We start from the raw sequence: 13,573 nt of genomic DNA on the forward strand, positions 1-13,573 counted from the left end.
TACAGTTTAATAACATATTCATAATAATAACTATGTCATAAAATTAATCACTAAATTATGCTTTTTAGTAAGACAAGTAATATTGTTTAGACAGAATTACATAGAAAAATCATTAGTTAATAATTTTAGGGTTAAAATAGATGTTTTGTCTAGAGAACGTGTTTATCCAAAGCCGTCATTTCCTGGATATCACCATATATAAACTGAAGATGTGACACAAAATTAAAAAGAGAAAAAAATAAAGATGGCATGGAAAAAAATATCAGATTTCCAGTCTTAAGTCTACTCCCTGTTTCTACAAAGCCCTGAAAAAGTCATTTAGGCCTTAAAAGTCAATTGTGTTTTTTATTTGCAAAGTAAGGTAATAATACCTGCTATTTCATATGGCTATTTTGAGAACAAAGTGAATAATGGTTGAAGCACAGGAAAATATTATAAATTGTCCTTCATAATCTTGGGATTACACAATTCAATAATTAAATTGAATATAGGAACTACTTTTCATGAGAATCTTAAATCCATTAATTATTTTACTTAAAATTGTAGCATTTCCAGTTGGAACAATTAAAACCCAGCCTAAGGCAAACTTTCAAAGGCAAAATGGATGAAAGAGTCATTGATTCTTTTCTCATTCATCCATTCAACATATATATTGAGCATGGACCCTGTACAGGTACTGTTCTAAGCTCTGGAACACAACAGAGACTAAGATAGACGAGGTTCCTGTTCTTACAGAGCTCCCATACCAGTAAGGAGAATCAAAAAGTAAACAATCACGTAAATTAGATAGAAACTGAAATAGAGTATCTGCTGTGAATAAAATCTAGAGGAGTAATGGGATAGAGTTCTGGGGGTGGGGGAAGAGAAGCTATTTTAAATAAAGTGATCAAGGATATGCTTTTGGAAGAGATGATATATCAGGTGATAGCCAAGGAAATCTGAATAAAGCATGAATTTTAGTTAATAATAATATATCAATATTAGTTCATAAATTGTGACATATACATCACACGTAAGATGTTAATAATAGGGGAAACTGTTTGCTTTATATACTTAAATGCTCCAGTGTTGGTTGCATATATATTTACAATTGTTGTATCCTCTTGATGAACTATCTCCTTTACCATTATATAATAACTTTTGTCTTTTTTAGCGTCAGACCTAAAGTCTATTTTATCTGAAATAAGTATAACTACCCTTGCTCTCCTTTGCATGGAATACCTTTTTTCCATCCCTTCACCATCAGTCTAAGAGTTTCTTTTAAGGTGAAGTGAATTTCTTGCAAGCAGCATATAGTTGGGTCTTTTTAATCCATTCAGCCACTGTATGCTGTATGGTTGGAGAATTTAATTCGCTTATATTTAAAGTAAATTATTGATAGGTGAGGAAGGAATGATCTGTGCACTGAAAACTATAAAACATAGATATAAGAAATTAAATATGACACAAGTTGAAAGACATCCCACGTTCATAGATTGAAAGAGTATTGTTAATATGTCCATATTGCCCAAAGTGTCTACAGATTCAATGTAATCCCCACCAAAATTCTACTGTCACTCTTCACAAAAATGGAAAAAATAATCCTAAGATTAGTACAGAACCTCAAAAGATCTCAAATAGCCAAAACAATCTTGATTGAAAAGAACATAGCTGGAAGCATCATGCTACTGAATTTCAAAATCTATTACAAAGCTACAGTAATCAAAACAGCATGGTACTGGGATAAAAACAGACACATCAACAAATAGTATAAGATAGAGAGCCCAGAAGTAAATCTCCACATCTATGATCAACTGATTTTTGACATAGTTGCCAAGAACACACATTGGGTAACAAACGTTCTCTTCAATAAATTGTGCTGGGAAAACTGGATATACACATACAGTACAATGAAAATGGATTCATCTCACCCTTTTTACAAGAATCGACCCAAAATTTATTAAAGACATTAACATAAGGCCTGAAACTATAAAACTACTAGAAGAAACATACAAGAAAAGCTCCATGACATTGGTCTGGGCAGAGAGATTTCTTGGATATGACTCCCAAAGTATAAGCAACAAAAGCAAAAACAGACAAATGGGACTGCATCAACCAAAAAAGCTTCTGCAGAGCAAAAATAAAACAAAACAAAACAAAAAACAATTAATAGATGAAGAGACAACCCATGGATTTGGAGAAAATATTTGCAAAACATACATAAGGGGCTATCACAAGGAACTCAACTATCCAATAGCAAAAAAACAAATAACCCTATTAAAAAATGGGCATTGTGATATTGTGAAATATATACTTGGTCTGTGTCCCCATTTCCTGGCATATAACTCCTAAAATGTTCTGAATCTCCAAAGTGATGTCTTTTTTTATGCTAATGAGTTGACTGATAGCTGGCAGCCTCTAGGTCGCTTCAGGATGGAAGCTAGTCATCAGACAAATCAAGGCAGGACTAGAGGGTAGGGACTTTCAGCCTCACCCCCCCCCAACCTTGGGGAGAGGAGAGGGGCTGAAGGTTAAGCTGATCACCAGTGACCAGTGATCTAGTCAATCATACCTATATAATGAAGCCTCCATAAAATCCCAAAAGGAATGAGTTCAGAGAGCTTCTAGATAGCTGAACATCTGGAAGTTCCTGAAGGGTGGTGCACCAAGAAAGGGCATAGAAGCTCTATGCCTCTTGCCCCATAACCCACTGTATGCATCTCTTCATCTATATCCTTTGTAATATCCTTTATAATAAATAGGTGAATGTAAGTAAGTGTTTTCCTGAGTTCAGTGAGCCACTCTAACAAATTAACCGAATCCAAAGAGAGTTGTGGAGATCCCAACTAGAAGCTGGTCAGTTAGAATTTCTGGAGACCCAGACTTGAGACTGGGATCTGAAGTGGGACCAGTCTTGTGGCACTGAGCCCTCAACCTGTAGGATCTAACAGACAGTAGATAGTGTCAGAATTTAACTGAATTAGAGAATACCCAGCTGTTGTCCACTGCAGATTTGCTTGGTGTCTAGGGAAAATCCCCATACATTTGGTCACAGAAATCTGTGTTGATTTTTACCAAGTAAGAGCACAGGAAAAACAATTTGTATTTTTTTCTACTGACTTGAATAGACATTTCTCAAAAGAATACATACAAATGGCCAACAGATATATGAAAAAATGCTCAACATCACTAATCAGGGAAATGCAAATTAAAACTACAGTGAGGGCCGGCCCGGTGGCGCACTGCTACAGTGCGCCGCTTGGGAGCATGGTGGCGCTCCCGCCGAGGGTTCGGATCCCACATACAGACCGGTTCCCGCTCACTGGCTGAGCAAGGTGCGGGCGCAGCACCGAGGTTTGCGATCCCGTTGCCGGTCCCGGTCTGGTACGGGCGCGACACTGAGGGTTGCGATCTGTTGCCAGACACGAAAAAAGACAAAAAGGAAAAAAAAATAAAAAATAAAAATAAAATAAAATAAATAAAACTACAGTGAGATATCACTTCACACCTGTTAGATTGGCATTGTCAAAAAGATGAAAGATGCTGACAAGAATGTGAAGAAAAGGGAACCTTTCTACACTGCTATTGGTATTATAAATTAGTATAGCTGTTTTATAAAACAGCATGGAGGCTCCTCAAAAAACTAAAATTAGAACCACCATATGATTCAGCAATCCCACTACTGGGTATATAACCAAAGGAAATGAAATCAGTATGTTGGAAAGATATATGCACTCTCATGCTTGTTTCAGCACTATTCATAATAGGCAAGATACAGAAACAACCTAAGTGTCCATCAAAAAATAAATGGAATTTTAAAATGTGTGATATACACAATAGAATACTACATAGCCATAAAAAAAAAAAACAGGAAATTCTGTCATTTGCAACAACTTGAATGAAACTAGAAGGCATTGAGTGACGTGAAATAAGATGTTAAGTACAATAAGCCAGGCACAGAAAGATAACTACTGTATAATCTCACTTATACACAGAACCTAAAAAAGACAAACTCATAAAAGTAGAGAGAATGGTGGTTACCAGCGGCTGGGTGTGTGCATGGAGTGGGTAAGGAAAAAGGAGTATTTTAAATATTCTCACCATGAAGAAATGATAAATATTTGAGGTCATGGACATGATAATTACTTTGCTTTGATCATTCCACAATGCATTCATGTACTGAAATATCACTTTGTACCCTGTAAATACATACAATTATTATTTGTATGTATTTAAATAAAATAATTAAAAATAAAATAGGGCTGGCTGGTTAGCTTAGTTCGTTAGAGCATAGTGTTGTAACACCAAGGTCAAGAGTTCAGACCTCCAAACCAGCCAACTGTCAAAAATAAATAAATAAAATAAAACAGAACTTGAAAAAATAATAAAGGGGAAATTGGGTGAGGGAGTATATGTGAATTCTGTGACTTATGTCATCAATTTTTCTGTAAATCTAAAAGTGTTCTAAAAAATAAAGTCTATGAAAAAAAAAAAAAAAACAGCCAAAGCAGACAGACTGTCACAGCAGTTCAGGTCAAAGACGATAAAAATAATGGTGGATTAGACTAGAGCAGTAGAAATGGACATGGTCAGATTCAGAATATATTCTGAAGGTGCACAGAGCAAAATGTACTGGTAGATTAGATATAGAAGTTGAGGAGAAGAATAATTAAGGATTGAGTCTTGGTTTTTTGCTTAAGTAACTGGGTGGGTAACAAATAGTATCTTTATTTAGTATATGGGGGGGGATGAGGGAAGAGTAGATTTTGTTACTTCAGAGTCATTTGTCATCTGTATTTGCTGCTAATTCCTGATTTTTTCTTGCAAGTCGGTTGATCAATAAGAAAACTTCAAACTGTATGGTCCCACACAGAATCTCAAATTAGTATAATTTTCTTGTTTTGTTCTGTTTTCTTAAACATAAAGATACTAAAAGTCTATTTTATAATAGAAAAGTATATAATTGCCTTGAAAAGAGGTGGTGTGATATATTTCTAGACCTAATTTTGAGACAAAAAATTAGTAGTAAATCACTGATTCCCTAGGCCCAAATCAATGATTCTAGAAGATGGATAATTATCCGAATTACATCAAGCTTTTAAAAAGCACAGATTAAAGTTTGGAAATCTATATATTTATATTCTCCCAATAATCCTGAGACCCACTGACCTGCATGACATTCCTTTAAGGGAAAGAAAACCTTTCGTATTTAAAATAACAAAGCATCCCATCTTTCTAATTATTCCAATTAATTGATATTAGTAATTTCCAAATAACTTTTTGCCCAATGCAGAAGTAAAAAATTTCCTCTCACATTGTATAAGTTTACGCATTGAAAAGTTTTTATGCATTACTGTTATAAAGTTATCTTTGTGGGAAGCACCTAGCTAAGCACCAAACAAGTGAAAATCCGTGAGGAAACACCCAGGCCCAGGGCAAAAAATAATACATTTACCACTTTCTTGGTGAACTTATTAAAACTATTGTTTTATTTTACAGCTACTGTGCCTAAGCACGTGAATCAAATCATAAAACCATGAATTACTCTGACTAGGCCAGCAAACCACCTAAAAAGATTTATCACCAAAAAGATGAATTTCATGTGGTCAGTAAAATTACACTTCATTAAACCCCCAAACAAAACTAATATGATAGAGAAAAATTCAATATCAAGAAGCCTTCCCTCAAATCTGGAAACCATGAAAAGAAGTTCACTGGAATCTCTAAACATTCATTCAGTCATAGCATTTATGTCAAGTGCATTCAAGAGCATTTATGGAGTGCTCACTATGTGCAAAGCACTCTATTTAAAGGAAGAAGTCTTGTTTAAAGTAGCCATAATTCAGCCTATAAAGCCCTTTATAGTTTAAGATCAATAGTTTGAACCTCAATCAAGAGCAAATGGGTAGCTGGGCCATACTGAAGGATGCAGGTGTAATTGGTCAGTCATTATTGCTCTGTTTCTTAAGTTGAATAAATTCCACCTGTCTGTGTAAATGCCACCTTCTGGGTGGTCTTCCAAAGTAATCTCAAAGAGGGCACACCACAGAGGTACTAGAGTTAATTCATGCTTATGTCGACTATGAGTCATGCAACTGCCCGTTAACACTGTATACTTAAGTGAGTACATAGAAATAAAATGTGCAAATCTCCAGCAGCATAAAGCTAACTCTTCTTAGGGCAGAAAAACTGCAACTAGAATGACCACTGAAAAACAAAATCAAGACATGAATTAACAAAAGTGTAGTTTGTTCCAGGTACAATGCAAGATAATAAAGATAATAAAAATAAATAGCAGAGGAATCATGGACTACGCTAGCTAATTCATGAACATGAAACATAGAATTGATAAACCAAATAGTTACCTGGTTTGACATTCACTGACTCTCATTTCCTCTGTCTACCCACTAGTGCTAGTGCAAAATAGTAAAATGTTCAAACAATGGAAACAACAGCAACACTAACAAGAGCTGCCACGTATTGAACTCCTACTCCACAGCAAGCATATGAGGGGACTTAAGAAAGCTCGTGGAAAAATAGGATTAAAAGATAATATGAATCTTCCCATGAACGTTTTGAAGACCCCTCAAACATGACACTTACAAGAGGAAAGAAACTAGCTAGTCCAAAAAATTGAATATTAAAAACTCATCTCATAGATGAACATTAATCCAAAAATTTGTCTATTACCTATCTCCCAGAAGCAGAAAAATTAATCCACTTTTCTAAAGCATATTCTACCTGTTCTTTAAATCTCTTTCCCTCGGGCCGAGCCCATGGCGCACTCAGGAGAGTGCGGCACTGGGAGCACAGCAGCGCTCCCGCCGCGGGTTCGGATCCTATATAGGGATGACAACTGCACTCACTGGCTGAGCGTGGTGCAGCCAGTCTCAAAAAATAAATAAATAAATAAATAAATAAATCTCTTTCCCTCATTTCTAGCACCTTAAATGCATCCATCTTTATGTCTTTATTCTGATTATCAAAAAAAGTAAAATTTTTCCTTGAGTCTGCTTTCTCTCCCATTATAAGTGTTTAGCCTCACCACTCCTACCTTAACTATAATAACTTAACTATGATGACTGTATTTTCTGTGATAATTCCAATTTTAAATATTTTACATTATCTCCACTTCAGCTGGTGGTTTGAGATTGTATCCTAACATCTTCACGATCTTACTTTCACTACTGCTTCTACTGAAATTGTTTTCCAATATTGCCAATTCAAATGACTGGTTGTTATTCTTTTGAGTCACTGCAGCATTTCATAGCCTTGTTTGTCCCTTCCATGATATCTAACTTCGGCCTTTGCACTAAACTTAAATATCTTCTGTATCTACTTTAGCATATTTCTGTATGTGTTATAAGAAACATTATCCTGTATTATAAGGAACATTATCCTTACAATATGTTCTTCAATTAAAAAAACACTCTGTGGGGTGGGGGGAGGGAAATATTCTGTGGACAAAAACTTTTGAAAATGCTACATACGAGCCTTATATTCTACTCCTGGAGCTCTACAATGAATGTTAGTGTCTTATAGGCTCGAAGAATATTATGATAAGGCAACCATTTGATTTATTTTAACTCAGTGCTTCCCAATAAGCTATCCATTCTTTTTCTAGTCCATGGCACTTTTTTTTTTTTTTCACAGAACACATTTTAATATGTAATGGAACTAGCATTATGTAGGAGTAATGTTCTGATAAGATAAATATGCAGTAGAACACACTTTAGAGAACACTGATATGCCAAAAATTTTAGGTTAAAACCTCAAATATATCAGGCTTCCAAAACTGAATTCATCATCTTTCCACCCAAGCTAGGTTTAAAACATCAAATTAATCTTTAGTAACAGCTTTTTCACCATCTCACATTCAGACAGTTGATAAATCTTTTCAACTCTGCCTGTTGGTTGTGGTGTTTGTTACATCGCTATTGACAGCACCCTTAGACAGATCTTCCATAAGCTTCATCTAAACTCATGGTAACCAAGCATAAAGAATTATGAGGAAGCTTAAAAAGAAAGATTCTGGGCTCCACAACAATCTTGCTAAATCAGAACTTTGGGGGAAGGGGCTCAGAATTTATGGTTCTAACAAATAGCTACATGTACAGACTACTGAAGTACAACATGCTGGCTCCACGACTTTTCCCCTTAGTTAGGCATTTTCTGTTCTTTTCCAACATCTTTTCAAGGTGACATGATTTGGATTTCTAACCATCAGTTGCTCTTCTCTGAATGTAGTCCATTGTGTCTACAAATCTTTCAAATGGAGGGTCTCATACTGAACCACAGAGTATTCTGGACATAGGCTGGTCAATTTGTGATAGATTAGGGATATCAATTATCTATTGTCTCCTACGTGTCTCTAGGTCTCTTTTTATGCTGGACAAGCAAAATCACTCACCTCCTCATCCCATCCCCTGCAGCAAATTACTACTAGTTATCATCAACACCAATCTGCAAAACCACCAGAAAATGAACCACCTAGCAAACGGACAAAACTTCCAAGAATTTCAAAGCAGTACTTAGTTCACTGATGTCTGGTCTATATTCTAAATAAGCAGCATGCCTCTCTTTTGCTGATGAACTTTAGTTCTGAAAGCTATTTATACCAATTCTTACACTGTTTTATTATCAACGCTTCACATTTACAGTGTTTTTTCTCACTTACAAAATATTTCAACATTATTTACTTAATCCTCTTAAAAGTTGTTGTGGCACAGGTATTATCCTCATCTTACAAATGAGGAAATTAAGACTCATAGAGGTTAAGTAGCTTATTCAAAGTCACACACAGTAAAGTGGGGAAAGTTGTGACTTCAACCTCACATGTATTGCACCTTAATCACAGCTTTCTCCACTTTAAAATCCAAGTGTAGTCACTTGGTCATCATCTGAAAATTAGCACCAATTAACACCACAGAGTGTGATAGCTACTAGATGGTGAATTACTTAGCAGAAAGAATAATCAGCCAGAATACAGGGAGGCATTATAACATAATATAGGAGCTGGGGAAGGGTTGCCTTAGGGGCCAGACAGGTCTGAATTTGTGTCCTAGCTCCATCTCTTTCCAACCAGTGTTACCTTAAGTAAATTACATGCCCTTTGTGAGACTTGATTTTCTATTTAAATTATGAAGAATAAAGGAGATAATTTTCTTTAAACTGCTTAGCATAATGCCTGGTACATGGTAAGCCTTCAATCAACAGTTGCTTCAAAATATCTCCAATTCAATCATGAAAAACAGTTTATAAAATAAGTCTGTTTGGAAATAAGTGCAAATCTCTGATCTTGATTTCCCATCCTTCATCAATTACCTCCAGGTTTCTGAGAACAGGACCATGTGAGTACTACAGGAAGATGGAAGACCGTCATGAGGAGGGAGAAAATTTGAAATGGTGCTTGACATGGAGGGCAAGAGAAGGTAAGTAAATAGAAAGTTTGAGCAGTCTAGGCTCCCAGGATAGATTTTGGCCCTCAAAAATATATTTGAAATTACATTCCATTTCATTCTTCCAAATTATCACTGGGAAAAGATAAATTTGGGGGTAGAAAGATGATGTTCTCAAAGTAAGTTTTTAAAATGAATGTTCAATGTAACACACTGAGTAATATTAAAATAATATTAATACTATTCTTATTACCTAAAAAATACATGCTCGTTATAGAAAAATTTTAAAGTACAGATTAAAGAAAAATCACCTACAATTTTACCATCCAGAGATAACTACTGTTAATATTTGGTTCATAACCTTCTAAACTGTTTTCTATGCATATATTTATAGATATGGATATTTTATAAACATGGGATCATATATTAATACTGTTTTTTAAACTTTAAAATTTAAATTTTTTTATTTTTTATTATTGTTTCTGGCTTTACATTTATTTTATTTTATTTTTTAATTTTATTTTATTTTGTCAGTATATAATGTAGTTGACTATTGTGGCCCAGTACCGAAACCTCCCTCCCTCCTTCTCCCCCCTCCCTCCCAACAACCTCATATCTGTTCGCTTGTATCAACTTAAAGGAATTGTAATTGTTGAGTCTTCTTCCCTCCCCCTCCAGTTTATTTGTGTATTCATTTATTTATTTTTAGCTCCCACAAATAAGTGAGAACATGTGATATTTCTCTTTCTGTGCCTGACTCATTTCACTTAATATAATTCTCTCTAGGTCCATCCATGTCGTTGCAAGTGGCAGTATTTCATTCTTTTTTATAGCAGAGTAGTGTTCCATTGTGTAGATATACAACAGTTTCCTTATGCACTCATCTGATGATGGACATTTGGGCTGGTTCCAACTCTTAGCTATTGTAAATCATATTTTACTATGATTTATGTTTTTTTCTCCCCCCAAAAAGAACAAAAATATATGTATAAAAATTCAGGTATCAGAAAGGCTCAAAAGGCTGTTTTTCACTTTGTTCAAGTTTTGCTTCCAGGCATTAAGTATGTCAGACAGTTGCTGCCACTGCTGGTTTCCAAATGTCCAATGCGAGCTATGATTGACAACTACTTTTCTCTGGGTCTGATCAATTTTGCAGTAGACTATTTTAGTTCTTATTGTGTCAATAACAAATGCTTCAACATCATCAGCTCCAACCTGAGGTTCTTGCTGCATTGTATCAAAAGAAATTTCTTACTTTCCACTGCCATTCCCATAAGAGTAAGTAGTCTCATTTTTGCCATATTTTGTTCATGTAATAGATCAAGTGAATCAAGGAAGTCTTTATTATTCTGATAAAACTTGACATGATGCCAATTTAGCACTCACAAAAATGGTTAAAAGATCATGAATAAACTCGCCTTCCAAAAACTTGACTGTTTTTAAAGTAAGAAGATGGTCAAAAAGAAATGCATTTGGATCTTTCAATGCTCATACAATACACCTGTGGGCATCAACTCCAATCTAGAAAGCATTGTCCTCTGTAATGTCCTAGCAATTCCACCATGACTTTTGAAGCGGCATCATTTTTCTTACAACGCACAAGTGCTTTATAAAGTAGTCTTAAAAGAGTATGGTTTTTTTCTCAGCGGTGAGACTCCAGTCAGAAATCCATTTTCCAACTTGATCCAGCTCAGTGGGAATGTACTGGATGGCCCCACAAGATGCTGCCACTTTAATGAGGCTGCAATACACTGTGTATCTTACTGGAGTACTCTTATCCATCCCATGAAAAAGCTGCTTAGCAACTGCAGTCTCAGAGAAGGTCATTCACCTTCCCGAAATTTGACCAACTTTTCACGTAGGCTTTCGATCAAAGTTTCTTGTTTGTCTGGTTCCAGGATCAGGAGGTGGGATACCACACTGTGCATCACACTCTCAACATCTTTATCAACTTCCTTCAGACACACATCACAGGCTTCAATAATTTGAGCTAAGTCCACATGAAGTCCAACTTCTGAGTTCTCTTCTGAGATCTCAGCTCCTTTAGATTTCAAGTAAGCACGAAGCTCAGCAGCCCGGTCTTCCTCACTGATGTCGAGGAAGGCTGGGACACTCATAGCGAAGGCCCGGGAACAGGGGATGCTCCCCTCACAAACCATGCGACCAGAAAAGAGTATTTTAAATTTCTTATCTGATAAGTAGATACTCTTTTGCATTCTTATTTAAAATGCCAAATATATTTTCACAACATAGTTCATTTAGCTAGGCCTTTACTTTGGACATTTAAATTATTTTTTGCCATCATAAAAAGAGTGATTAAGAACATTCTTATAGCTATATCTTTATGCATAAAAGTGATTTTTAGCATAAATCCCTAGAATTGTAATTGCTAGATCAATGGCATGAAGAATGCTAAGACTTTTATATAGCTTATTAAATTGGTCTCTACCCAGCAGTATTTGAAAGTGTTAATTTCCCATACTCTGATCAACAATGGATTTGATGATATTGGAAATCTTCCCTAATTTGGTAGATAAAAAATTATTCCTCCTTTTACCTCATTTTTTTATTACTAATAAGTGAAAGATTTTTTTGTATGTTTATTGATCATACATATTTCTTACTTTGAAAACTACCTATTTAAATCTTCTGCCCATTTTTCTGATGTTTGTCTTTCTTAATTGGTTTGAATATTAATCTTTTGTCAGTCACCTGGTTTGTAAATATTTCTCCCAGTTTGTTTGACTCTGAGGTTTTACACACACATGCACACACAGTGTTTTTGAGCCTTTCAGGGAGGGTTCATTCTATCCTTTGACAGGCAGCTACAGTGGGGAATGGATCCAATTAGGGACTGAGTTGATTTGAGGCTGGGTCCAAGTTTTGGTAAGTTTGGTCTACTCTTAGTTTGCCCCTATTACAGTAGTGTGCCAAAGCTTGAGAGAACCTATTGTTAACATTTTAGGAACTTTTTCAGATAGTTGCTAAACATAGCAGCTACTAAAAATAATTATATAACTTACAATTAAATAAATTATATTAAAACCAAAGGAAATAAATACTCAAAACTCACCACTTCCCAATTATTTAACTAAATTTAATTGCTATATATGTTATTTACAACAGTTGTTATCTATATAATAGAAATACTACATAATGGTGTTACTACATATCTCTTCCCAATTCCACATTCAGCGATGTCACATTTGAACTTGAAATAGCACATGGTGGATGTATTTACACCACAGAAATCAGCAAACATTACAAATCGGAGCTTCATATATTGTTCTAGATCAGTTGTTCTCAACTGAAGACGAGTTTGCCCCCAAAGGGGCAAAATGTCTGGAAGAATTTTTGTCACGACTGAGAAGGTGGGGGGAGGATATTACTGGCATCTAGTGGAAGGTCAGAGATGCTACTAAACATCCTACAACGGATAGGGCAGCTCCCTACAATGAAGAATTATTCAGCCCAAAATGTCAACAGTGCTGAGCTTGAGAAACCCTTGTCTGCTGTTATCTCTGCTTCTTAGTAGTTGGTTATCCCTGAATGTCTGGAATCCTTACCTTTCTTCCCATACCTAGAATTGGGAGATGCCTGGAGGGAAAAGGTGGGCATTTTATCCTAGTTTATTTGTTTTTTTGTTGCTATTTTCCTAACATTTTGAGTTATTTAGGGGTTTGTTTTGGGTTTTGGTTTTTGTCTTTTTGTTTTGTTTTGTTTTTACTCTACCAACTGAACCAGACAGGCTAGTTCAACTATTTTTAATCTTTTTAATATTTAATAATAACTGTTAGACTATAAAATTTCTTAATATAGTTATTGTTAGCTAATTCTGTTTTTTGTGACTTCTTGCTCTAGTCAATGTTTCCTTGTACAATGTCCTAGCTATAGACATTGTCATCTCTCCCTTAGCTGGGATAGGTACACCTTTGCAGTTGTAAGCAATGTTATTGTTGAAATAACCATCCGCTGAAAGTAAGTTCCATGAACAGTTTACAGAAAACACTTTGGAAAATGTGTTAGAGGATAATAATTAAATGTGATAGAAGATAATAATAACCAAATATTTATTTCTACTTTTACCATTCTAGTGTCAACTTGAATCATTTGATTCTGCTATTATTCTTAACTTATAATAATTAAACTATTTAACAAATAGTTAAGTACCTAGGATATGCAAAATCCCATGCCCC

The 13,573-nt window shown here is 35.2% G+C and overlaps 1 pseudogene; it reads right to left on the reverse strand.

Annotated features, from left to right (window-relative positions):
- Positions 1-10,373: 10,373 nt before the first annotated feature.
- LOC103600213 lies at positions 10,374-11,494 on the reverse strand (annotated as a pseudogene).
- Positions 11,495-13,573: the final 2,079 nt, after the last annotated feature.

Source organism: Galeopterus variegatus, unplaced genomic scaffold (assembly GCF_000696425.1).
Source record: "Galeopterus variegatus unplaced genomic scaffold, G_variegatus-3.0.2 Scaffold3265, whole genome shotgun sequence".
Lineage (NCBI taxonomy): Eukaryota > Metazoa > Chordata > Mammalia > Dermoptera > Cynocephalidae > Galeopterus > Galeopterus variegatus.